The following is a 24,204-nucleotide window of genomic DNA, read 5'->3' on the forward strand; positions in this document are numbered from 1 at the left end:
GCTTGCTTTGATTCCAGTTCTCGGGTCTCTGCTGAGAGTTGCTGTGTGATCTGGCACGTGGGTGATTTTCAGAACCGTTTCCGGCCTGCGCTGCCTGACGTTGGAGGTGTGTGTCCATTACGTTAAAGCTTCTCAGGCATGTAGTTTCAGTCTCCCGCAGACATACTCATTTTTACAACCTCCCACTTAAAATACGTTTGAGACCCACAGAATGTTGTGAACCTCTCTGTAGACAGTTCTCTCGTATATCCGTCACTCCGCTCCAACTAATGGCAGCGACAGATGCGGCCAGACTACGCTCATGGAAACTAACGCTGCTAAGTGCTCTACAGACCTGGTGTGCATTTCCCGCTTGTCCCTCTGATGTCCTATGTTCACACCAATCGCTGGCCCAGGATTCTGCGCTGAGTTAGGGGTCGTTCCTTCTGCCTGTCTAACCTAAGACAGGCTCAGCGTCCGTCTCTTCGGCCATGAGCTTGAGGCTTTTGATGGGACTGGCCAGTTATTTTGTGGGACGGCCCCGTACGGGGTGGAACGGTGTTCTCCAAAGATCCATATTCACCTAGAATCTCTGAACGTCACCTTCTTTGGAAGTAGGGTTTTTGCAGATGTAATGAGTTGAGTTAGAATGAGGTCATGATGGATGGGGGGGGGCCCTACCAGCAGTGACCGGTGTCCTTACGAGGAGGAGACTTTGGTCGCAGACACAGACGCCCAGAGAGCAGGAAACCACTTCTTTATCTCCGTTTGCTGATGAGCAAACCGAGGCACACAGAGCAAAGCAAAGCCTTGCACCCAAGGTCGCGCAGTGGGCCCTCGGCTTCAGAGCCTCTGCCTGCGCGCCCTGGGATATGCATTTAAAATACGTTTCATTTCGGATGGATAGTTAACCAGCCTTCTTCTGTTCAGCTTCTTCCTGGTGGATCTCTTTTGTTGGCTGCTACTTTTCTGCCATTATGTCTTAGTGTGTTTCCTCTGAGCACTTGTTACCAGGTTTCTTGGTTGTGGCTTCTTCTGCTCAAAGCCTGGAATTCATGAGGGCAACAAGAGACTGCAGGGAGCTCACTGCCGTGCTGTCCACTGTCTGCGGCCAGTATGCCGCTTCTCCCCGTGGGTAAGAAGCTTTCTGGTTTTATTGAATGCGACTTCTGTCCGGGATTTATCGTTGTACTAGTCTCTGGGGGGAGGTAGAAGTCCTACTCCATTTTCCTGGAAGAGGACGTAGACAGAATTGGCTTTTTAAATTCAAATACTCTTCAATCAAGACATATTTTAGGGGGCGCCTGAGTGGCTCAGTCAGTTAAACGTCCCACTTCGGCTGAGGTCATGATCCCACAGTTTGTGGGTTCGAGCCCCGCATCGGGCTCTGTGCTGATGGCTTGGAGCCTGGAGCCTGCTTGCAATTCTGTGTCTCCCTCTCTCTCTGCCCCTCTCCTGCTCACACCCTGTCTCTCTGTCTCTGTCTCTCAAAAGTGAATAAACATTAACGAAACTTTGAAAAAGACATATTTTAGGACTCTTGTCTGTTGTCCTAATTTCCCCATCTCCTTTCTAAATTTAGTAACGCTTGAGGCTCAGCAAGACGCCTGGCACAGGAGAACCCAAGGCCTCCGGAAGTTCCTTCTCTAAGTCTCTCTCCTGGGAGCTCACGCACATCCATAGCTTCACTCCTGTGGCAGGAGCTCTGTGCCAACCCTCTTTCTGATTTCTGAAATCACTGAAGCTGTGATCCCCTGGGAAACCTGCCCCACATGGTATTATCTGCTCCCCGGGCTCTCGACGTGAGTTTGGAAATGAAGCTTGGAGTTTGGAAATGAGGACTGATACGTGATGCTTCCGAGTATCTGTCCTGTGTTGGAGCGTTTGTTGGCAGCTGGGCTCACGGAGGTCGTCCGGGAGGATCTTGAATTTTTCGAGGAAGTGTTATTCGGACATCGAGGTATCTGTCGATACTCTTTGATTCTGAATAAATGGTGATCAGTGAAGACGCACAGACTAGCTGTTCTCACGTTTTCACATCCTACAGTGACTACGAGAGTGGCTTCGGGAAGAAAGGTCATTTCGCGGGACACTGAGTGCCAGCTCAGAGCCAGCCACAGCCCCGAGGAGAGAGGCCACGTGGGGCCATGCTGTCTACCTCTCCTGACTCCCTTCCCCATCACCCAGACTAGCTGGCGGCATTCATGGCATAATTATACGCATCCCCGTGCAAAGACTTTCGAAAGTTCATCTACGTCAGACCCTCCCAGGATCACCCCGTGAAGTCCACCCTTACAAGTCACTTAATGTTTGTCTGGGCCTCGGTTCCCCACCGTACGTGATACCTTTGAACTTGATTTTCTCTCTGCAAGGTCCTTTTCAGCTCCGAATTCCCATGACTTTTCAGTTCGGAGGAAGGCAGTGTCTAAATGCAAGGTTGTGATCACCACTTTCTTTTTTTGTTGTATAATTACGGTTACGCGAGAAAAATGCTTCCTCTCCTCAGGCAGGGCTTTTAAAAATGCAAATGTAAATGTTCCACGTTATTTTTCTTTAATGCTGTGACTCTTTATAAAGTAAAAAACTAGCAGGATTATGAATACGTGATGGATTTTTGGATGCCTTTCCAGCATGTTCTTTCCTGAGAAACAACAGACCGTAAGTCCCATCCAAACACCACAGAAATGAATGCCTCGTGGGAATTGTTGACTGTTGCTTAGCATTTTGGCCAGAATCGGTGATTAAAAACTGAGGGGTATGACCAGAATGGACTTGAAAAATTGTGGAACTCATGACACTAAGTCCAATTTTTATTTACACGAGTCCGGCCAAAACCTTGAAATTTACTTGTAAATATTGGTTCCTGGTGAAAAACTTGTTAAATTCCTTTGCATCATAAATATTGGAAATATATAAGGACGGTGTAGCGTCTCCGATTCCAGACTTTGAAAGGCTAGGGGAAAAGCTGAGTTACGCACGGTGATGACTGGGAGCCCTCACCCTAGCTCTGCATGAAGCTGGTTTTCCAGATAAAGCCTCCGCGATTCTGCCCAGTGTGAGTCAGGCCTCCCCTTGGCAGTGGACACATCTGAGCGCTGTGTACCCCCCGAATTGTTTTCTTCCCTCCACCTCACCCGTCCTCGGGCCCTGCTCTCCCAGGTACCAGAGATGGGCACGAACCCCCCAGCTCTGGCCTTCTGGGCGGTGACTGATGATGTATTCTGAGGTAAGACCCCCTCTGCCTTGCTCCCTGATTCTCTCATCTCCCGAAACTCCACGGTGTCTCCCTGTTGCTTGAAACGTCCCTCATTAATGCACAATCTCTATTAGAATTGCCGGAATAAAGTCATCTCCTTAACTGTCTTTGGATTTCCATTGTCTCCACCTGGGAAAGGAGGCCCTCTGGCCCTCTGTGCTCTGTCCTTGAGCAGTGATGGGTTTTACTCCTTGGAATTTTCACCCCATTACGGATGCCGAATTCTTTTGGCTTCATGATCTGTCCATTTGGCGAGCTCTGTGAATGGATTAGTGGTTTATGGAGAGATTGTCTCTGTTATATGGAGCCAGAGAATCTGGTCTGTTGCTCTCTTGTCTTCGTTTTTGTTTTTGTTTTTCTGTTCAAATTAGTTATGTGTCATCGTGCCCCCTGGGAAGTGGCAAGTTGTGTTTCTGCGTTTATGCTTGATCCATGGTTGAAATTTTAGAATGAGAGCAGTCAGCTTTCCCTCTGTGTGTGTAGACCACAGTCAGAAAGGCCTTTGTTTTGGAGAACGTGGGTGGCTCAGTCGGTTAAGCATCTGACTTCGGCTCAGGTCATGATCTCACAGCTCATGAGTTCGAGTCCCGCGTCGGGCTCTGTGCTGACAGCTCAGAGCCTGGAGCCTGCTTCGGATTCTGTGTCTTCCTCTCTCTCTGTTCCTCCCCTGCTCATGCTCTATCTCTGTCTCTCAAAATTAAGTAAATGTTAAAAAAAAAATTTAAAAAAAAGAAAGGTCTTTGTTTCTCATTGTGTAAATGTTGGTGTTTTCCTACCTCCAGATGGCATTACCAAATTAGATTATAAAGTCTCTGCATGAAGCCCTATTCCGATTGGTTCATAGATAAATAAGTGATTATATACATTCAATTCTTAGAAATTTAAGAAACTTAACCTGTAATTCTTTCAAAGTGAAAAGTTGTTCGTAAAGAAATCAATTTGGAAATACTTCAAGAATTCTGGTTCACACAATTTTGACAAGTCCTTGGCAAACAAGACTAGTTTACTATTGTTTTAATAAATACAAACCCTATTCTTTGAGCTGTCATGGCGAAGTATAAGTCTCTTCTTGGGTATATTCATCCCAACCCTACATGGGTGTACGGACCGAGCAGGCTCTAGCATTGCTTCTCCTGATGGCTAATGTGGTACAAAATGGAAAAGGGGAGTGAACTGATATTTAATCATTATTCTGACAAACTTGATTTCCAGAGTAATTATTCCAACTTGAAAGTAGTTCTCTAGACTTTTAGGTATTTTGAAAATCTTGGACTGATACTAAATTCAGTTGATTGACGTCTTCTTTAGATACATGCATCGTTTGCAAGTCAGATCGAATACTGAAATGTTATTAACCGTGATGTACATTTCTGTACTCTTCTTTCTTATTTGCATTTGCTGCAGACAGATGCCAGCTCTCCTTAGGTTAAATTTGTGTGGGTAAATGTCCTGCTGCACAGGACGCACACAGATCCGTGAATGTCCTCACCATCTGTGATGTCTGTCTGTCTGAGTCCCCACCTGCTTTACCTGTAAGAACATGGTAATAACACGGTATTATTGGTCATGGTTTCAATTATCCTTTAAAGAGTTAGTTTTGTCACATGTTGCTTCTTTAACTTGAATTTAGCATTTTCTAAGCCAGTGGTTTTCCACTGGGGACTCATGTTATGAACCTATGTAGTGTTTTCAATATTCAGGGGTTTAGGACCTATTCCAGGATGGGAGAGTCTCTTTACCTGATATTCTTGATAAAGTCTTGGCGTGTTCATGATGCACTAAGTCAAGAATATTGTATGCTCTGTCTGAAGATACCTTTCTCTGTAAGAATTATGTTCATCCATTCCTACAAATTACAAACACTCCTTCTTTGAAAATAGCGTCAATGATTATGTTTGTGGATCTTTTTTTGTCTAAAACCCACTTGGATTGACTTTTTTCTCTTGGGTTGAAAGCCACAAAACAGCTAAAGCCCTTGTCAGTTGTATTATTCTTGTAGTGAACTCATCAGATCGTTCACTTTGGAAAATTATTGGTAGTAAATGAACCATAGTTATTTTAAGTCTTTTGTCATCGAGAGCTGTTTGTTAATTTTACTCTGCTGCTTTCTGGAAATTGCTTGCAATGAGATTCTGGCAAGAGCACTTCACCTTCTACAGAGGAGGGCGTCCGCAGAGCCCGTGGACCAGCATTAGGACAGGCACTCGCGGGCACAGGCTTCCAACGGCATCATTTAAACCATCGGAGCTCCACTGGTGGCTGAGTCAGGACTTTCAGATTCCAGCAAAGAACAGATGGGATCCCGAGACTCTTAACTCAGGATCAAGTAGAACGAGAATTAATTAATTACAATAGGACTGGCCAAGCTGATGAGGGATGACTGTGGGCTTTATTTGGAATATGCTTGAAGCTTTCGTGGTCTGTTTTCTGAATGTACAAGAAAGTTCTTTCTCCTTCCTCTAAGAGTTCTACAATTTATAACAATTTGGTAGACCTTGATTTGTAATCTGCGACAATCACTTAAATGACATCGTGTTCTCCCTGCTGGATGCATCTAGAATGCTGAAACTTTTATGGAGTCTTCTTAATTTCATGGCAATATGGTTATCTTTACAGGTTCATTAAGAATCTGTCCTCATGAAAAGGGCATGATTGGAAACACTGGTTTTGCCACTGAGACTTTGACTGGAATGTCACATTTGGGAACCATGCTCACCGAATCACATGGGACCAGATGTTTCCAAGGAGCTAAGGTCTGCCTTATAGAGCTGATGCTTCAAAGTCCTCTTGGCAAAACTGGTCTGGTACTTTGCTCACCGGGCTCCAAACCTCACAAGTGAGTAAGGATGGTCACTTCTTGGAAGACTCAGGAAACTTGAGATAGTTTGGAGACCTCAAGAAGAGAGGAGTTCATCCAAATCTACATGTTTTGCAAGTGAAATCTGATGCAAGTTCTCGGCTTAGCTTCCTTGTGTCAACAGTGGTTTTTTTTTTAATGTTTATTTTTGACAGAGAGAGAGACAGAGCATGAATGGGGGAGGGGCAGAGAGAGAGGGAGACACAGAATCCGAACAGGCTCCAGGCTCCGAGCTGTCAGCACAGAGCCGGATGCAGGGCTCGAACTCATGGACTGAGAGATCATGACCTGAGCCGAAGTCAGATGCTCAACCAACTAAGCCACCCAGGCGCCCCAGCGTCAAGAATGTTTTGTAATCCATATCTGAGGGTCCTTAAGAAAACCTCTAACAAAGCATCTTAAGAAGGCCTATATGGAAAATTACCATTCTTATCGCACCTAGGTAAAAATAAATGAAGCCAAGCTAATGAGATCAGTTTTATTTTGAGAACAAGAATAATCTTTCTTTGAGATTACTTTTGATCAAAAGGCTGTAGAGAGACATTTTGTATTTCAGTAGAAAATTCGCACCTTCTGTAGCACCCATCCTTCTGAGTTATCAGATCCTTGTTCGTTGTCTTTGAACGACGTTATATTTTGTGTAAATTGTGGTTAACTGATGGATATGCAAACTCTTGCGTGGTAGAGATTTAGTTGGCTTTTCTGCTTGTGGAAAGGACGGATTTAATGCCTGGCTGCATTTGGACTGGCTCCTGTTGCCCAAATTGCCAACTCTTGCCCAATTTGAAATGTCCCCCGGTTCTTTCCCATTTTTTCTTATTTTCCCCTGATTTGAAGTTACTGAGGACTAAAACCCAACTGCCACTCCCGCCTGGGTCTCCAGGGTGCCCCCAGATGGCCCATTTTCCCAGGATATGAAGGAGACCTGGTAGCTGAAGTCGATGACCCGTGTCAACCTGAAAATTGCCATTTTGATGAGTCCAGAGGTTTTGAGCCAATTCAAACAAAAGTGGGTAAGGTGGTTTCTCTCCAACAGCCACCCTGACTTCATTTTAAATGGCTCCAAACATGTCGAATTTTTACACCTGATTATGCATCGTCACTGTTTTCGCTGACTGGAACTCTCTCTGAACAAGTCGCCATCTGGCTACTAAGGTGGTTTGGTGAGATGCCCTCATACAAGAAGTGACCAAGACCATGGACAATATGACCGAGAATATTGACAGTCTGCCATCAAGAAACTCAGTAAATGAATATTTTGTTTATTGTGAATAAATGGAGATTTTGCTTGTTATGAGCTCAGTATCTGTGAATGAATGATAGAATGAGCAGTTTTCTGTGGGCGTGTGACACAAGCCAGTGGTGCCTTATATTCCATGGAACAATGGCTTCTTCTGGCTTGTTTTTGGATTATATACCTAGTACCTGGAACAGATCTGGCTCCTAGTGGTTATTCAGTAAATCATGGTGGAATGAATTAATGTCAATACAACCAAAATAATCATTTTTGATAGTCTGTTTGCCAGGACTTTTATTTTTTATTTTTTAAATTTTTTTAGTGTTTATTTATTTTTGAGAGAGAGAGAGAGAGAGAGAGAGAGCAGGGGAGGGACAGAGGCAGAGGGAGACACAGAATCCAAAGCAGGCTCCAGGCTCCGAGCTGTCCACACAGAGCCCGACGCGGGGCTCGAACGCACGAGCCGTGAGATCATGACTGAGCCAAAGTCGGACGCTCAACCGACTGAGCCACCCAGGTGCCCCTGCCGGCACTTTTATTAGTGAAAGAAACCCAATTTGACCCAGGTAGATGAAGAGGAGATTTAATAAGATAATAAGATGTAATGAACCAACACAAGGGTCGATCTCGTCACAGAACCCAGAACAAGAAGGACAAGGATGCCAGGAATTGGAGAGCTATTGGAATCTCTCCCTCTTTTCTGCCATCTTGGTCTCCCTCTATGTCAGCCCCCTGCTATCTGCCCTGGCCTCTGAGCTCCCTTGAGGTTTATTACGGAGACACAGTCAATGGAGAGAGAGGTTCTTCCTACTTCACAGGGAGTGGAGTCCTCTTTTCCAGGCCAGGCTGAGCACACAATCACCTGGTCTTAAGCCAGCCCAACCCCCATCCCCTCAACCAATCCTGGGAGCAAGTTCAAGTAGCGGCTCCTGCAGGGGTCCTATGGATAGAATGTCACTGGATAGTTTCAGGAAATCGGGGAGCTGGTCCCAGACCTGAGGGGGGCAGATGAGACAATGCATGGGAACCACGCAGATCTTCTCAAAGTCCCTAGTGGCGAACGGTAAGTAATTTCACAGGACAACTCACTTCTTTAGCTGTGGGGGGATTACTCTTCTTGGTGGGCACAAGGAGAAAATCACGTTGCTGAGAATACAGTGTTCCATGGGATCCACTGAGGTTTTCCTTCCTCTGGGTGAGACACAGGTAGCATTTGGTTTGAAAGTCTTTCCAGCTGAAAAGAATCCTGTCTTGTTCTATATGACTCAGCATATGGGGACTCAACAAGCATTTGCTCAGACACTGGGAAGGAAATCCTACCTGGGTTTGCAGATACCCCGGTGACCTACCTTTAGAGCTTATAACTATAGTAAAAAAAAAAAAAAAAAAAAAAAAGCTTTGCAGGCATAGGATTTACTTGCAGTCAAATCTTGCTTTGAAGTGTTCGGGTCAATGATTTTTAGTATATTTACCATCACTGTGATCTAATTTTAGAACATTTTCATCACACCAGGAAATAAAAGCCTGCCCACGAGCAGACACTCCCTATGTGCCCTCCCCGCACCCTGCCCTGGGCAGCCATGGGTCCACTTTCTATCTTTGTGGACCTGCCTGTTGTGGCCATCTCCTATAAGTGGAAGCATATCATCCGTGATGTTCTGTGGCTGCTTTCTTTCCTGCAGCCCAGTGCTTCTGATGTTCATTCATGCTGTGGCACGAATAGGGAGTTCATCCCTGTGCATTGGCCACATGGACTCTAGTGTATGGACAGACCACCTTCGTTTACGTCCATTAATAGCCTCTGGGGTATTTAACTTAGGTGTAGATTTGAGTTAGCTACTTAGTTTTATTTTTCCATAAAATGGCACCTACCTCAAATAAAGCCACCGCCTGCTCAGTGGAGAGACGTTTGACCTACTTTAGATTTACCTTAAAAATAATTATTTTATGTCTTTTTTTTCTTTAATGGTTCTCGCCTCTGAGCGCTAACAATGAATGCAGAGGGTAGAGGGAACACCTGATGGTTTTATTTGATCACTGTTCCCGTTTTTAAGTTTTGTTTTGCTACTTTATTATATACTTGTTTTGTGGTGATTCATCTCAAAGTCCTTTTCTTGAAAGAGGAGATATGTAAGTAAGTAAAGATAAAGCATTTTAAAAAATGAGGAGTCCCCTCTTCTGTGCTTTGCCCTGGTTTAGAGAATATGAGTTGATTAAAAAAATTTTTTTAATATAGTTATAAGCTATAATGGTAGGTCACAGGGGTATCTGCAAACCCAGATAGGATTTCCATCCCAGGGTTTGAGCAAATGCCTGTTGAGCCCCCATATGCTGAGTCGTATAGAACAAGGTCGTTTGTGCCAATGTATGATGCTTCGTTATTTGTAAAAAAACGTTGGCGTTTCTAAAGCAAACTAACACAGTCTGTGTACTTTTCTAAGAATGCCATTTTTCTGTGAGCTAATTGCTTGAGTTGTGCGATGATTTTTCTCAGAACGTAGATTCTCCCTGTAAAGGTCAAGAAGAAATATTTTTAAAAAAATATGCTTGACTTACTTGTTCCCACAGAATTTCACACGGAGGTAAAGACGCAAAAGGGCATTTATGCATGAGCACTCCTCCAGTCTCTCATCTGTGTGTAGCAACACAGGCTGTGATGTGTTTTCTTGGGCCGTTCAAGGACCTTCACAAGCAACATCTTTAGATAAAAGACTTCTCTCAAAGATATGTGGCTACGTTCAATATTTTTGCTTATACAAGAAGCTCAAGGTGTTTCTTGTTGTGTGCACGATGCTGTGATTGGAACTGATAGTAACTGGGATATTTAAAATTTAGCTCCCTCCTTCCAAATGGTGAAGTCAGCTTTTATAGGACTGTGAGCATGAACACAAGTTTTAAATGCAAGAGTAATTTGGAGAAAACATACTAAAAGTGTCAACTTTTCATATGGCTAAGGGAAGGATAATAGGAAGTTATCATTTTATTGATCGTGATTTCATAGCTCAAATTTTCATCTCCACGGGACATTGTAATTCTTCATGCATTTACCACCTCGCTGTGTGTATCCTAAGCTGTCACAACGTCCACGACCCTGCTTTGAAGATCCAGACTTGTCTTTCCCAATTCTACCCACTTATAGATGCATGTTAGCGATGCCCAGGCTCGATTTGGACCCTACTCCCCACCTGAGTGTCTTATCTCTGAAAGGGGGTTGCCTTCTGGTAGATTACGAGATGTTATTAGAGGAACACAGGCGACTCTGTTCCTGAGTTTCTGGAGCGTGGGCCCTTGGGGAGTGAGTCCCTGGAGCTGTGTTATCACCCCAGCCATCACCACGGTGGTCACCAAGCATCTGTTCAGGAAGAGTCATGGCGCTGCCCGCTGGCAACAAGCGTGTGTCCTCGATTCGACTTTCGCAACCAGTGTGCAACCTCGTCTACTGCTCCTCTACATCCACCTTCCTTATCCCTGGCTTGTTGTAAATCCCTAACTGGTTCTAAATCCCCAGGTGGTTGGAAACGTCCTTCCCCCAGGCTGGTTCCCACCGGGGGAGACCGTTCAGGCCACGGCCCACGGCTGGCGCGCTCCTGGAAACCGGGGTCACGGGTGATGGAATCAGGTGCCTGCCCAGCTTCTCGACCGTCTCAGCAATCACTCTGTGATCACCTTATCTCTGAATCTGCAGAGACTTGTCGGCGGTCTGCTCCTCCCTGGGCGCCGTCTTCTGTGCTGAGATGTCTGTTCTGTCTCCCCCGGAATCTGCCCGAAGCCGTCTCACATCTTCCTTCTCCATGGAGCCCGTGACGAGCTGGGGTAACCGGCCGTCCGTGTCCTCGGCATTTGTGATGGCACTTTTCACCTTTTGGGTACTTCCTGTGGGTCGGCACTGGGGAATACCACATTTAATACTTAAAACGCCCTGTGAAGAAGATGTCATCATCCCCGCTTTGTAGAGGAAACACTGAGGGTCATGTGACTTTGCGCCCAACTCTTACGCAGACGTGCGTTTCCGAAAAACCCTCAAAGCTTGAGCATTAGGGCCCCTCCATCTACGAACTCCTTTCTGGGCCCTGTACCTGAGTTGCTATTCGCAGTGACGACTCTTTCTCAGAGACGCCCCACTGTTGTAGCTTCAGGCCCCAGCAGGTGTGTCTACCTCCAGGGCACACCGGGTCTACACTAGCGTGGGCTCAGGCAGCCTGGGGGTGGAGGCCAGCGCCCCTTCCCTCAGCCCTGTGAGCTCGAGTTAGTGAGGACGACGGCCCAGATGCCGGTGGCCACAGACTAGACACAGCTCTCCCCTGGGGGCCTCGCCTCCCCCAGATGGAAGGGGCGACAATGGGGAAACATTCTTGACTTGACCGAGTCCCCAAAAATTGTTCCCAGGAACAACACCCCTTTAACGCACATGGTGAGCTTTGAGGCCTACCTTCAATTTCAGAGGAAAAGAATGTCATTTTTGCAGAGCTAACTCTGCGCCTGTGACATCTGTCCTGGGTCCCTGGGCACATCGGGTCACTTGGTCCCTGAGGACCTCTTTACAAGCAGGATATCGTCAGGAGCATTCTATAAACGAGGAGGTATCGGGGGTCTGGCTGCTTCAGGCCCGTGCGCGGTCGGACTCGGGTCTCGTGACCCTCTTCTGCATTCAGTGAACCCTAACGTCTCGCCTTCCCCGTGGGCTGGACCTTAGGGCAGGTGGAGGATGTGGGGACACCACAACCCTTTGTGCACTGACGACGTGAACGTCGACGTTGCGGCCTCTCTGGAGAATGGTGCGGAGGGTCCCCCACGCATTAAACACAGAACTACCATATGGTTCACGGTATTTATCTGGAAGGACTGAAAACAGGATCTCAAAGAGATATCAGCACTCTGGTGTTTGCTGCAGCAACGTTCCCCACAGCTAAGATATGGGAACAACCTAACCGTTCACCTACAGATGAACGAGGAAATAAGACACGGCATATCCAAACAGTGGAATACTATGTAGCTTTAAAAAAGACGTAAATTCAGGGCACCTGGGCGATTCAGCCGGCTGAGCGTCCAACTCTTGCCTTTGGCCCAGGTCATGATCTGACAGCTCGTGAGTTTGAGTCTCGAGTCAGCTCTGCGCCGAATGTGGAGCCTGTTTGGGATTCTTTCGCCCTCTCTCTCTTCCCCTCTCCCCCACTCGTGCATGCTCTCTCTCTCTAAAATAAAAATAAAATACAATAAGTGTTTGAAAAAGAAGGAGACTCTGCAATATTCAAGAACAGGAACGAACCTTGGGGACATGATGCTAAGTGAAATGAGCCAGTGACAGAAAGACCAACGCTGCTTGATTCCGCTTAGAGGGCTGATCGGAAGTGGTCACATTCCTAGAATCAAAGAGGGGAAGGGGGGCGGCCGGCGGCTGGTGAGGGAAAGGGGGAGATGATAGTCGAATGCATAAAGTCTTGAATAAGATGAGTGGGTCAGACATCCGTGGTCCAACTGTGGGAGGGGCTCCTAAAATTTGTTATAAGGGTAGATCTCATGGTAAGTGTTCTTCGCGCAGGAAAGAGTGAGAACAGAACCCATGTCCAAGACCTTAAACTCTGCAGTTTCCTCTTCTGGTCAAAGCTGCTCTGCAACTTTTTGAGGGCGGTAAAAGCAGGGAGGGATCGTAAGATGGGCCAGAGACCAAGCAGGGCTTTGAAAACTCAAATGCATCTTGAACATTCAAATTGGGGGTCCTGCGTGAGCTATTCAGGTGTGTTTGAGCTATCTGATGGTGACAGGGGCTCGGCGGAGGGCTCCGGGATCAGGGGCCGATGTGGAGGCTGGCCGGGCCAGGCCGCGGTCATTCTCTGCCCGGCGAAGCCTTGGGTGGTGACAGAACCAGGGAAGCGACACAAGTGGATCTGGGTTTAAGAAAAGGGAATATGGTTAAGTGTGGATTGCAGGGGGATGTGGTACAAAAGCGAATCGGGGAACGATTAACGAATCCTGGACAGAAAATGAAGGTCAGTGGGTGAGTGACTGTGGAGACAGGGGTGAGCGTTGGGGTGAGTCCTATTTAGGGTGACTCCCGGCTCCCGGCCATGGGGACCGAAGCTCCGGCATGTGGGGCAGTCAAGGCACAAAGAAATTCGGTAATGTGCCCCTGCAGATTTTTAAGCCAGTGCCAGAAAATGAACGCCAAGAATCCCCAAATATGAAAGTCCCTTCAGAGGGACTTTCCTGCTCAGGGAGGGACCCCAGCCCTGTCACCGGATGGGCTCATGACCCCTTGTGGAAATGCCTCTTTGTTCTGTCTGTGCCCCACGGGCCACTTGTGCCCGGAGAGCCTGGCGTCTCTGGTCAAACACGCGCACGGAGTTGGCTTTTATGCAAACAAACGTTCTCTGGGGGAGGGACACCGAGGGCCCTCACCCAGCCCATCAGATGACGCACGCTCCAGAGGCCCAGCTGACCGGTGGGGTGCACGGGCCTCACAGACAGCCTTCGCTCAAACGCCACCACACGTGCAACGGGGCAGTTCCCGTGTCCTGGCTGACAGCGATAATCTACGTGGGGATCCAATGCCCTGTTTTGGAGGAAGGCTTGTGTGGCCCGTGGCTCACGGAGCACGTCCGTCCAGCAGTCGGTCTGTCAGGGGCCCATGGAGTCTCGGTCCCAAGGCGCTCATGAAGGGCACCGAGAAGACCAGAGAGAGGCAAGGGAAGCGGAGCAGTGGGAGAGGTTCAAGGCCCCCAGAGGACAGGCTTTCGGCACTGCCTGACTTATTAGTACTGTTTCAACAGTATGTTAGAGGACCGCAAGCTTAGCTTGTATCCAGAACCTAAGCAGGACGGACGGACCCGGCCACCAGAAGGCACATGTCACGGTTCCCGAGAAAATGCCCAGCCCTCCTCCCCTGAGAAACATCTCGGGCGGGCCCCTCACCCGCAGCCCACCTTGCTTACGTGGCTGTGCACGGACAGGCCAGCGAGGATGTCGTGGGGAGCACCGAGATGAGGGCGTGCTTCTCGACCGCCCTGGTCCGTTGCGATAATGGGGAGCCCCAAGCTCGGGCAGGCCCACCGGATGGTTCCAAGGTGTGCCGGGCGCCCCCGTGTCTGAAGGTCCCCAGGTGTCAAAGCGGCAATTGTACTGGACAGGGTGGAGCGGGCAAGGGAGATTTTATTCCAAGCCATTGCTACAGAGGAGGGAGGCAGACTGAGCTCCGTGCCACGAGACCACGGGTGGGAGGGACACGGATGCCACATAAGCCACCTGCATTCACCAGCTGGCCTCACCTTGTAAACCTCCTTGTTTCTTTGTTAGAGGACGCAGTTTTTGCAACTTGAAGCAAGGCGCCCACGGAATTTAGGGGCTCTGCAGAGGTGGGGGGGTGGGGGGCTACATTCCTTGAGGGTAACATTTCTTTTTTTTTAAGTTTATTTATTGAGAGAGACAGAGGACACAGCAGGAGCTGGGGAGGGGCAGAGAGAGAGAGAAAGAGAGAGAACCTCAAGCAGGCTCCACGCCGTTAGCACAGACCCCAACGTGGGGCTCGAACTCGCAAACCGTGAGATCATGACATGAGACGAGACCAAGTCGGACACTTAACTGACCGAGCCACCCAGGTGCCCCCAGGGTGATGTTCCAAAGGGCTGGCCCCGAGTCCTCGAGAAAGACATTTCCTGGCTCGTACAACTGGCAGAGGCTTTTACAAAGATTTACACCTCAAAAGGGTAGAGAAAGAATGTGCAATGACACATTTTCTGAAGTCAATGCTCTAAGCAAAGGGTCGGGGCCCAGCCTCAGGAAGAGGCCTGTCTGAGGTTACGTCAATGGGAGGGGAATGCTAAGGCCCTCTTGCTCACAGGATTGAGACTCGGGAGACCAGACCCAAGAGTAGATATTAAATGCTGCCATCCAGGTGGAAAGCGTGAGGTTTCCAGCTAAAAGGGTGGCGGGGTTGGGGGGTGGAGTTTACCACGTGCAGCCGGAGTGGGTGCTGGGCGTCCTTCGGCAGCTCGGGCCTGCCAGAGCTCCGTCTGGGGAGGCAGGGTGGTGGGGGTCTACCGCTCCCCCGGGGACGAGGAAGAAAGGCAGCCCCTCCCCTGTGACCTTGAGCTGATGGGTGTTCAGACGCGCTGAGTTCGAGGCCCCCCCGGATCCAGGGATGGAGACAGCCCAGCACTGACGGGTCCTGGCAGCCGGAAACGGAGGGGACTGGGACCTTTGTCGCGAGAACTTTGTCATCAGAATGAGCCTCCCCGTTCAGGATCCTGTTTAAGTGGAATTATTCTTAAAATAAGACCCTCTTCCACCCCAAAGTGTAAAATTCTCAACCGCTAGCACCACGTGCTAAGTAGGATGCGACATTTTATTGCGGTCAGTAAGCCTTTGGGGACTTCTGTGCTTTTGCGGAGAGTTGGCGTGATATGTTGCATATTTATCCGCAAAGCCTTATCATCCGTGCTGGGAAAAGGGGTTGGGAGACAGGGACTGTCTATTCCCTGCCTGTCTCACCGGTCCGGGGGTGATAAAAAAGTTAAAGTGTGGGATGTGTATTTTAATTGCAGAATCAGATCAACTTACCCAAGTGGGAGTACAGCCAATTCACAGATGCGCTTAGTATTTACTAAATACTTTCAAATGAAGAGATAGAAAACTACTTTAACTCGAATAGTAAGAGTTTGATGGACTTTATTTATAAAGTGTCTGTGGAGGATGGCTGTCCAGTGTTCGATTTTAGAGCTTTGTAAAATCCTTGGGGATAAGATTGGCAGCGACCAGAACTCTGGTCACACTCACGCTGAGCTGAATGTTGTGGGCACTCGCCCTGGAGAGGGGTAAGTGGGTGGCTTTTCATCGTGTCTCCCAGGAGGCTCTCAGGGTCTCTGCTACTCCCTGCTTTGGGCCCTTGTTACCTCCCCACATAATGTCCCTTTTCTATGTTTATTTGTGTCCTTCGCTAACATGGGCTCCTTTTCCAACTGTTCCAATCCCTTGCCTCTGGGGAGCCATTGTCCCCCTTAGCCCAGTGACTCTCAAGGTGATGCCAATGGTGGTCTTCTGTCCCCGGGAGGCCCTGGGGCCAGTGACACAGACCTGCCCGATTGGATTATGCTTTCCCGGACCCCAGGGATCGCCCAGCCCAGGCCTGGCAGTGGCCTTTCCATGTGGGAGAAGGAGAGACCTTCCTAGAGTGTGTGTGTGTGTGCGTGCGTGTGTCTGTGCGTGTGCGTGTATGTCATGGTAACTTGGATGATAAAATTCTGAGTTTCCTAGATGCTAGTTTCCTTTTAACATGAAGGATATCTTCCCATAAGAGAATTGTTTCAAGCAGAGACTAAGAGACACAGGCAATAAATAGAACGAGGGTGAGATCCCGGGAGATCGTTTTATTGCCAGGGTTCAGCTGTGCTGAGTCCACCCTGCCGCAGGCTTGCGGGTCGCGTGAAGCCAGAACTTTCCTCTGCGGCTGAATCCACTACGAAATCCATCTTCCTGGTTTACGTCTGCAAGGGTCCGAGTGAGTGCAGCAACTTGCTTCCTCAATGATAACAATCATTGTAGTGATAGCAATACCCGTGGGAATGCCGTGGCGGCTATTTATAGGACGCTCACGGGGTACCGGGCAATGTGCCTGGTGATTTACAAGTGTGGTTCCATTTCATTTTCAAGAGGGGGCTTTCCAGATGAGAAAAACGAGGTCAGGGACTTTGCCAGGGCCGCAGTCCCAGTCAGCAGTGGTTCCAGAATCTGATATCCGCGTTCTAGGTTTTAAATGCCCGTCGACGTGTCCCCTTCAGGGTTGAGCCTGCTCCTTTCACGTACTCTGTCTCCCCACGGTGTTCTCACTGCCTCGAGATGACGAGTGAGCGCTGATTGGATGCGTGCATTTGGACAACGTCAGTAGACCCGTCCCGTCCGTAAGACACTAGTAACCCTCTTCCTCGAGTCCTTTATTACGCACCAGGCGCTGTGCACGTGCCTCACATCATTCTGCTGATGGGAAGGCAGGATGGTTTGCGTCTGGGGACGGACAGGACGCTCGGGGCTTGGGGCCCGAGGTTACGTGGCCAGTAGGTGGCCGAGCTCTGGGCCTGCTCCTGCTGAAACTCTAGTTTTCTTGTCATGGGGACAGCCGCGGAGAGGAGAAACGGCCACCGTTTTTGAGCGCTCACCGCACATCTCACACTTGCCGTGTCGCGTATTGTGGGAATGTCCTGCGGGGCATCTGATCCCCACCTTGCAGGAGGGGAAACTGAGGCTCCAGAGGTTCAGCCTCTGGCCCACGTTCCCACGGCAAGTGACCGGGGCCCCGGGGCTGCATTGTTATCCTGCCCCAGAGCGGGTGGCAGGTGTGCCGGCCACAGCAGAGGCTGGTGACGGTCATGTTGGCTTCCCGTCCTTGGGAAGGTGAGCGGTGGGAAGTCAGGAGGCAGGAGGGGGGCGCTGGCCGTCCCCGGGGAGGCCTGAGCTGACGGTCATTGTTCTGGGCATTGACCTCACACTGCAAGGAGTCAGGGTCTCGCGGGGAGGGGTCCCCCTCTGTCAAGGGGCACCTCCCGCTTCTCTGTGCCTCTGCAGCCCTCACCTGCCTCACCGCGCACTCACCCCTTGACTCGGGTATCGTGTCGTCTTCCTGTCCTCTGAAGTGTGCAGACCCTCGGTGTGGGTACCGCGTGGAGCCACAGCAGGACAGCCACCACAGCCCCGCAGGACACGGGGAGGCAGGAGGGAAGGCCAGCGTCCTCACTCTCCACAGAAGCAATGCTGAGGGTCTCCTTGCACTTGGCTGGTGAAATTCTCGGCAAAGTTAACTGTTTCCCTTTCCTAAGATTCATTTTTGTCAATTTAATGGTAATCGTTTAGGTGATTTTCATATTAAAAAAAAAAAGATGCCATGGGGCTCCTGGGGGGCTCGGTCACTTAAGCATCTGACTCTTGATCTCGGCTCAGGTCATGATCTCACGGTTCGTGAGTTCGAGCCCCACATTGGGCTCTGTGCAGACAGCACGGAGCCTGTTTGGGATTCTCTCTCTCTTCTCTGCTCTTCCCCTACTTATCCTCATTTTCTCTCAAAGTAAATAAATAACAACAAAAAAAAAGATGCCTCACATAGAGGTTTGAACTCCTGTCTTTGGAATGGGAATATTGACATTTTTCTTCTCATCCTACTTCTGATTTAGCCCTGCAGCGGACATGTTAGCTTATCACTGGATCAATGTCTTCATAGCATCAATGGCATTAGAGGTCGCGTAACGTAACAGTATTTATTCAAACACCTCATGTTTATCAGCGCCTATTCTGGATGGGGCGATGCACCATATGCTGCGTAGTTGTGAGTTAGCAACTATGTAGGGTTCCAGAAAGGCAAAATGCATGCCCCAGAGACACCCGCTGGAGCCCGGTGAATGGACACTGGTGGCGTCTGTCCCATTGCCGGGGGACGGCTGCAGGGTGGGCGCGTGCAGGGCAGTCCTGACACAGGGCATCTCACCCTGGGCTGTCGTCACATTCGGGGCCCATTATTCTCTGTTGCAGGGCGTCCTGGAGATCGCAGGATGTGTAGCAGTGCCCCTGGCCTCCACCCACGAGATGTCAGAACACACGCACAGTGGGGACAACCACAAACGTCTCCAGCCGTCGCGCAATGTCCCTTGGTGGCGAAGCTGCCCCCGGAGCCCTGCTCTCGGTCTGGTGGCTCTGCAAAAAGGGTTTTCTAGACTGACAACGAGGTGACCTCGTCCTGGTGAGTGACTGGTGGCTGGTCTATAAATAAAACCGATTTGTTGCTTCGCCAAGTGCCAAGCTCGGAAGCCGCGGGGTTGAAGCTGCCGTCTGTGGAATTAAGATCGGATGTCTCGCGTCGGGATCCCCCAGGCAGGGCGAGGTGTGGCTGCCATGGCAATTCGGCTCAGGGGCCCTTGGGACGGAAAAGGAGAACCATCGCTCCTGAGGCACCAGCATCTTCACACCAGGACTAGGTGTTGCTGGAGGGAGACTGGTTCTAATTAGAGGAGAGGGTCGTGTGTCGAACGTTCAACCAGCACAAGGCAGGCAGAGAGCTGGAAGGGAAGATCTTACCGAGTCAGGCCCGCCTTTACCGTTAGAGTCAACACATGCAGGTAGTGGGATTTCATCGTAATTGTCTCAAAACTGGGTCACTTACTCTCTTTTGACCTATAAGTTGGACATGCTCATATTTGGTTCATAGCGTTCCGGGGGGAACTTAATGAGCTAATGCACGTGGCAAGTTCTCAGTAAATGTCACCTGTTAAATAAAGCTAATACCAATAATGGAAGTAAGTAGTGATTAATACTATATGGTCGCTGATAACAGTAAGGGCGTCCCCTGTAAATTAGACAGGTACGTAAAGTGTGTTTATCTAAATGGAGAAACTGAGGCTCAAAGAGTGAAATATTTTGCTCAAGTTTACCTGAGTGGTCGCCGTCTGCACCTGAACCCATGTCCCCCGATTCCAGGCCCAAGGCTCCTTCTGAGGCATCGCTCAGTCACAAAGGAATAAGCACAAAACAAATCCAGACGGTGGCCACCTCCAGACCTGCGGAGCGGGAGCCCCCGGGGACGGGGCCTGGGTCTTCGGTCAGCGGTCAGCGCCCTGACCCGCTGCCACGGCTCTTGTCCAGCTGGCCTGGCATCTGCGGCTGGTGTTTGGAGGCGGGACCGGGCACGCCACACCATCGGCCGGGCGTGAACACCCACAGTCCTTGCTACCAGGCCTTCCTCCTCGCTTTCTAACTTTTGTATCTTCCCCTGGTTATATCTTCCCCTGGTTCTACCTTCCCCTGGTTATATCTTCCCCCGGCCTTTAAGGCCACTTACTCACATGCTGGGCTCCGCAGCGATGCTTGATGTGTTGGGGAACCCACGGGACTTGCTGACGGACGCAGGGGTGAGGGAAAGAGATATCGCATGTATTTCTGGACGTGTTTGTCGTCTAATTGAAATAGCACACTTCTGATTCTCTTCCCGGTTCGTATGTCTTCATAATCGGAATCCGGGGATGCGGGCTCTCGGGGCAGCGCTCCAGCTACGAAGTGTGAGGATGCCAGCCTCAAGCCCCCTTTGAAGAAGCCCTTATGAGGATTTCAGATGTAATCATCTGATTATCTTCCATTTAAGCTGCCTTTCAATAGACCATTGTCTCCGGGCGGCCATGTGGGCTTCTCTTAATCATCTCTTCTTGTGATGGCTGATTTCTCTGAAGCCCTAACACCTGCTTAGGCCGTGGGCACTTTGCACAAGTTCCACAGCTAAGGGATCATGCTCCCGATTGCTAACATACTTTAGTCCACTTAACGTCTCTGCTGGTTGCATTTCTAGTAGGGATCGGCAAGGGGAATTCATTATAGTAAACGTATGCAGCCTATCATGCATTAGTCTCTTTATTTTAATGACAGAGTTCTTCGAGTGCAGTTAAAAAAAAAAATCTTTGTTTCAGCTTGAAAGCGAGGGCACTTGAAAGAAACAAGCTTTAAGCCTCTGACCAGGCTCTCAGCTTCTCCTTCACTAGCAGACCTCAGCCGTGGTCATTACCAGCGTCTGCTCTCAGTTCCCGGATTGGCTAGACACCGCAGAGGAGGGCTCTGATAAACGAAACTCAGAATTTATAAAACACTCCTGAGTCGTCTGCAGGGAGCTAAGGGTGGAAGCCGGTGGACCAGCTAGAACGTTATTACACTAAACGAGACCAGGGATGTTGGTGGCTTGGCCACGGTGAAATCGGGCTCACGAGGGTCCTAGAGATATTCAGATCATCCCAGCGTAAGATAATGAGACTGGAAGTCCAAACAAAACACTTAAAAGGGTCTAGTTATGAGTCTGGTGATTGCCCATTGTTAATTACTTGCACAAAAGGCAACAGTTGTCAAGATACTTCATTGTCTATTTGGAGCTAAATGTTCTAAGTGGGAGATGCTTCGCAGATGCCAATGTTGAGAAATTCTTGACTTTTAGCTCTGTTTAGAGATACTAGGATGGGACAGATACCAAACTAGGTCTGCACATCATAAAATGCCAGATGACACTCGGGCGTCAATTACAGGGACAGTGTCATCTACAAAACAAGATGTGTACAAACAGCAATCTCTTCCCAGTTCCCAGGAATCTAGATATTCTTCGGCTACTCCCATGGTCGTAACTCGACGACACGTAGACTCCTGTTAATGTTTTTTGGGGAACGTTTTCCTGTCAAAAATCCACTATACTTAGCGGTGCTGTTGTGAGTACAGTTAGAATCTCTAGGACATTGTTCATGTCTGTTTGTCCACCAGCATGAAAATGAGAGTCCTAATGCTCTGAAATGTCTCTCGCTACAGATACCAAATTATGATGGAGTGCCACGGCAGAATGTTGTGATCTCTTGACTTGTCCCATGAACTATACAGGCTTCTAGTTGACCTATCATAATTAGCATGGCTAAAGGCAGCCAGTAGACAAATGGGAGAGGAATTCAAGTCTTCATATGAGTTAGCCATCCAAAATTACACTTGTAATCAGTGAACAATAACCATGTGCATGCATAAAAAATTCCATCATTTAGGGGCACCTGGGTGGTTCTCAGTCGGTTAAGTGTCCGACTTCGGCTCAGGTCAGGATCTCACAGCTCGTGAGTTCGAGCCCCGCGTGGGGCTCTGTGCTGACAGCTCAGAGCCTGGAGCCTGCTTCGGATTCTGTGTCTCCCTCTCTCTCTGCCCCTCCCCTACTCATGCTCTGTCTCTCTCTGTCATTCAAAAATAAATAAACATTAAAAAAAAAGTCCATCATTTATCCTGTGCAGGTGCGGAGGCCTCATCTGGGAATCATTACCTCGAAGGCATGGACTAGTCACCGATAATCTCTAGCAGCACAGAACCCACCGCACCGTTAAAAAGACTACAAAAATGTCTTACATGCCAAGCTGCTTGGCATCCTCCACCATGGCCTTCTTCTCATGGGGAGGGACTTCAGACTCCTGGAGAATAGAGTATACACCAAGCTGGTTCTTATTTCACCTCATTCCACCCCAAATTGGCCATTGCAGGTTTTTTTTCAGGTACCTGTAACACGTAAATCTATACATCCTAATACACTGTGGTGTCTCACATGGGGCTGAGTTATTCTCAGGTGAATTTGAAGAATCTATAAGAAAACCATTAGGCAGCCATGATCAAGCCTCATTAATCACAAAACAATCATCCAGCTAAATGAGAACTTGAAGACCATCAAGGTAACCCGAAACAGAAAGTTCCGGAAAATAATAATGATGGAAATAAAATAACAACGCTATGTATAATGAAGTAGCACTGATAATTATTGTTATTCTAAAAAAGCCTCTAATAAGTTTCTCATCTCTCATTGTGTCATTTCACGCTCAATATGAAAATCCAGCGCTCTGGGCCTTTTGATGAGAAAATGTTCCATTGTCTCAATCAAGACCACGTGAAAATTTATGAGGTCAACTGAAATGAATTTCAGACGTTCCTTCCCCTTTCTCCATCTTGTCTTGGCTCATTTCCATCGCAAACATGCACTTTTGCCAAGAACCTCCATAACCTCAGCAGCTTTCTTCTGGGGTCAGGCCGCCTTTCCTGGATCCCTCGACCGTTCGTGTGATGCGGAACGGTCATCGTTCCTGCATCATCGTTCCTGGTCATCGTTGTGTTCTGGCCCAGGCATCGGCTGCAGCGGGGTCACCTGGTGTCCTTATCGCAGCACAGTGGAGGGCATAGTCAGCCCCGAGAGGGCACAGAGGAGGCTGGCTGTCGTGTGAGCTGGAGGGTGGGGGAGATGGCTTAGTGTTCACCTCCTTCCCGTTGTTTTTGAGTTTCTGCAGGTGCTCCCATACGTATCTTCAAAGTTGCTATATATTACTTGACTTTTGACTCACGTATAAATCCTTTGAAGGGGAGCCCCGATAAATACATACATATACATATATATGTATGTGTATATGTGTGTGTGTGTATACACAGGCGTGTATACAACCACACGTATGTATTATATGCGTACGTTTGTATGGGCATACGTTATACTATGCCTATGACGACTCCCGTTAAAGATATTTCTTACGGTAATCTCTGGCATTAAACCCTTTTCTAAATGCATAGACTTTCGCAAGATAATCATGTTCAGTGAGCATTTGCTGTAACAAGTGTATCAACAGGCTGTTTGCAGGTAGTGACCTCTTTTCTTTACGCTTCAGCACCCGGCAGAATTTTCCTGATCGTGGGCAAATGAGACGGCTTCTCCGGGACTCAGTTTCGTCATCTGAGAGAGGAGGACGTCCATCCGGGTGCTCAGTTAGACGCCCCGCGGATCTAACACTGTGATTCTACCACGTTCCGTGGTCCGTCCTGTGCAGCGGCCCCTGACACCCGCATCCAGAACGCCTCACCCTCCTCAGGGGAAGCTTACACGGCTGGCGCTTCATGTCAACTAAGTCTGGAAGGGAGGATTTCTCAGTGTTTGCCTCTTAATGTTACTAATTCTTGTAAATTTACTGCTTAGGGGACGTGAATTTGCAGCTGTCAGTGTCTTTCACTGACATCACTCGAAAGTCCTCATAATGATCGGCGGTTGGTCCGCAATTAAGTTTGAGGGGAAAAAAAACCTCTGGAAATAATCACTTTCTGCTGAATATTTGGGCTAATTTGGCCCGTCTTGTATCATTTTTTTTCTTCTAAATTAAACTAAGAATAAGAAAAATATGCAATTTTATCTTTATCTATGTTTTCTCTGATGCTCCGCTTTTTTAAACATATTTTCTGACCTCTGTCATTTTCCCTCCGTGCAAAGAAGTTCTGCTGGAAATGAATTCCCTCGGTTCCTATGTGTCTGAGAAAGCCTTTATTTCTCCTTCATCGTTGAAGGGTAACTTTTCTGGATGGAGAATTCCAGGTTAGTAG

The 24,204-nt window shown here is 48.6% G+C and overlaps 1 long non-coding RNA gene across 1 annotated transcript in view; it reads left to right on the top strand.

Moving 5' to 3' along the window:
• The window catches only part of LOC122232559, a 39,662-nt gene extending 15,737 nt beyond the window's left edge, over positions 1 to 23,925 (top strand). The window contains exons 2-3 of the long non-coding RNA XR_006209916.1: positions 18,838 to 19,045; positions 23,502 to 23,925. This is a non-coding gene — a long non-coding RNA (uncharacterized LOC122232559). The remainder of the gene's footprint in view (positions 1 to 18,837; positions 19,046 to 23,501) is intronic.
• The last annotated feature ends 279 nt before the right edge of the window (positions 23,926 to 24,204 follow it).

Source organism: Panthera tigris, chromosome D3 (genome assembly GCF_018350195.1).
Source record: "Panthera tigris isolate Pti1 chromosome D3, P.tigris_Pti1_mat1.1, whole genome shotgun sequence".
Taxonomy (NCBI): domain Eukaryota; kingdom Metazoa; phylum Chordata; class Mammalia; order Carnivora; family Felidae; genus Panthera; species Panthera tigris.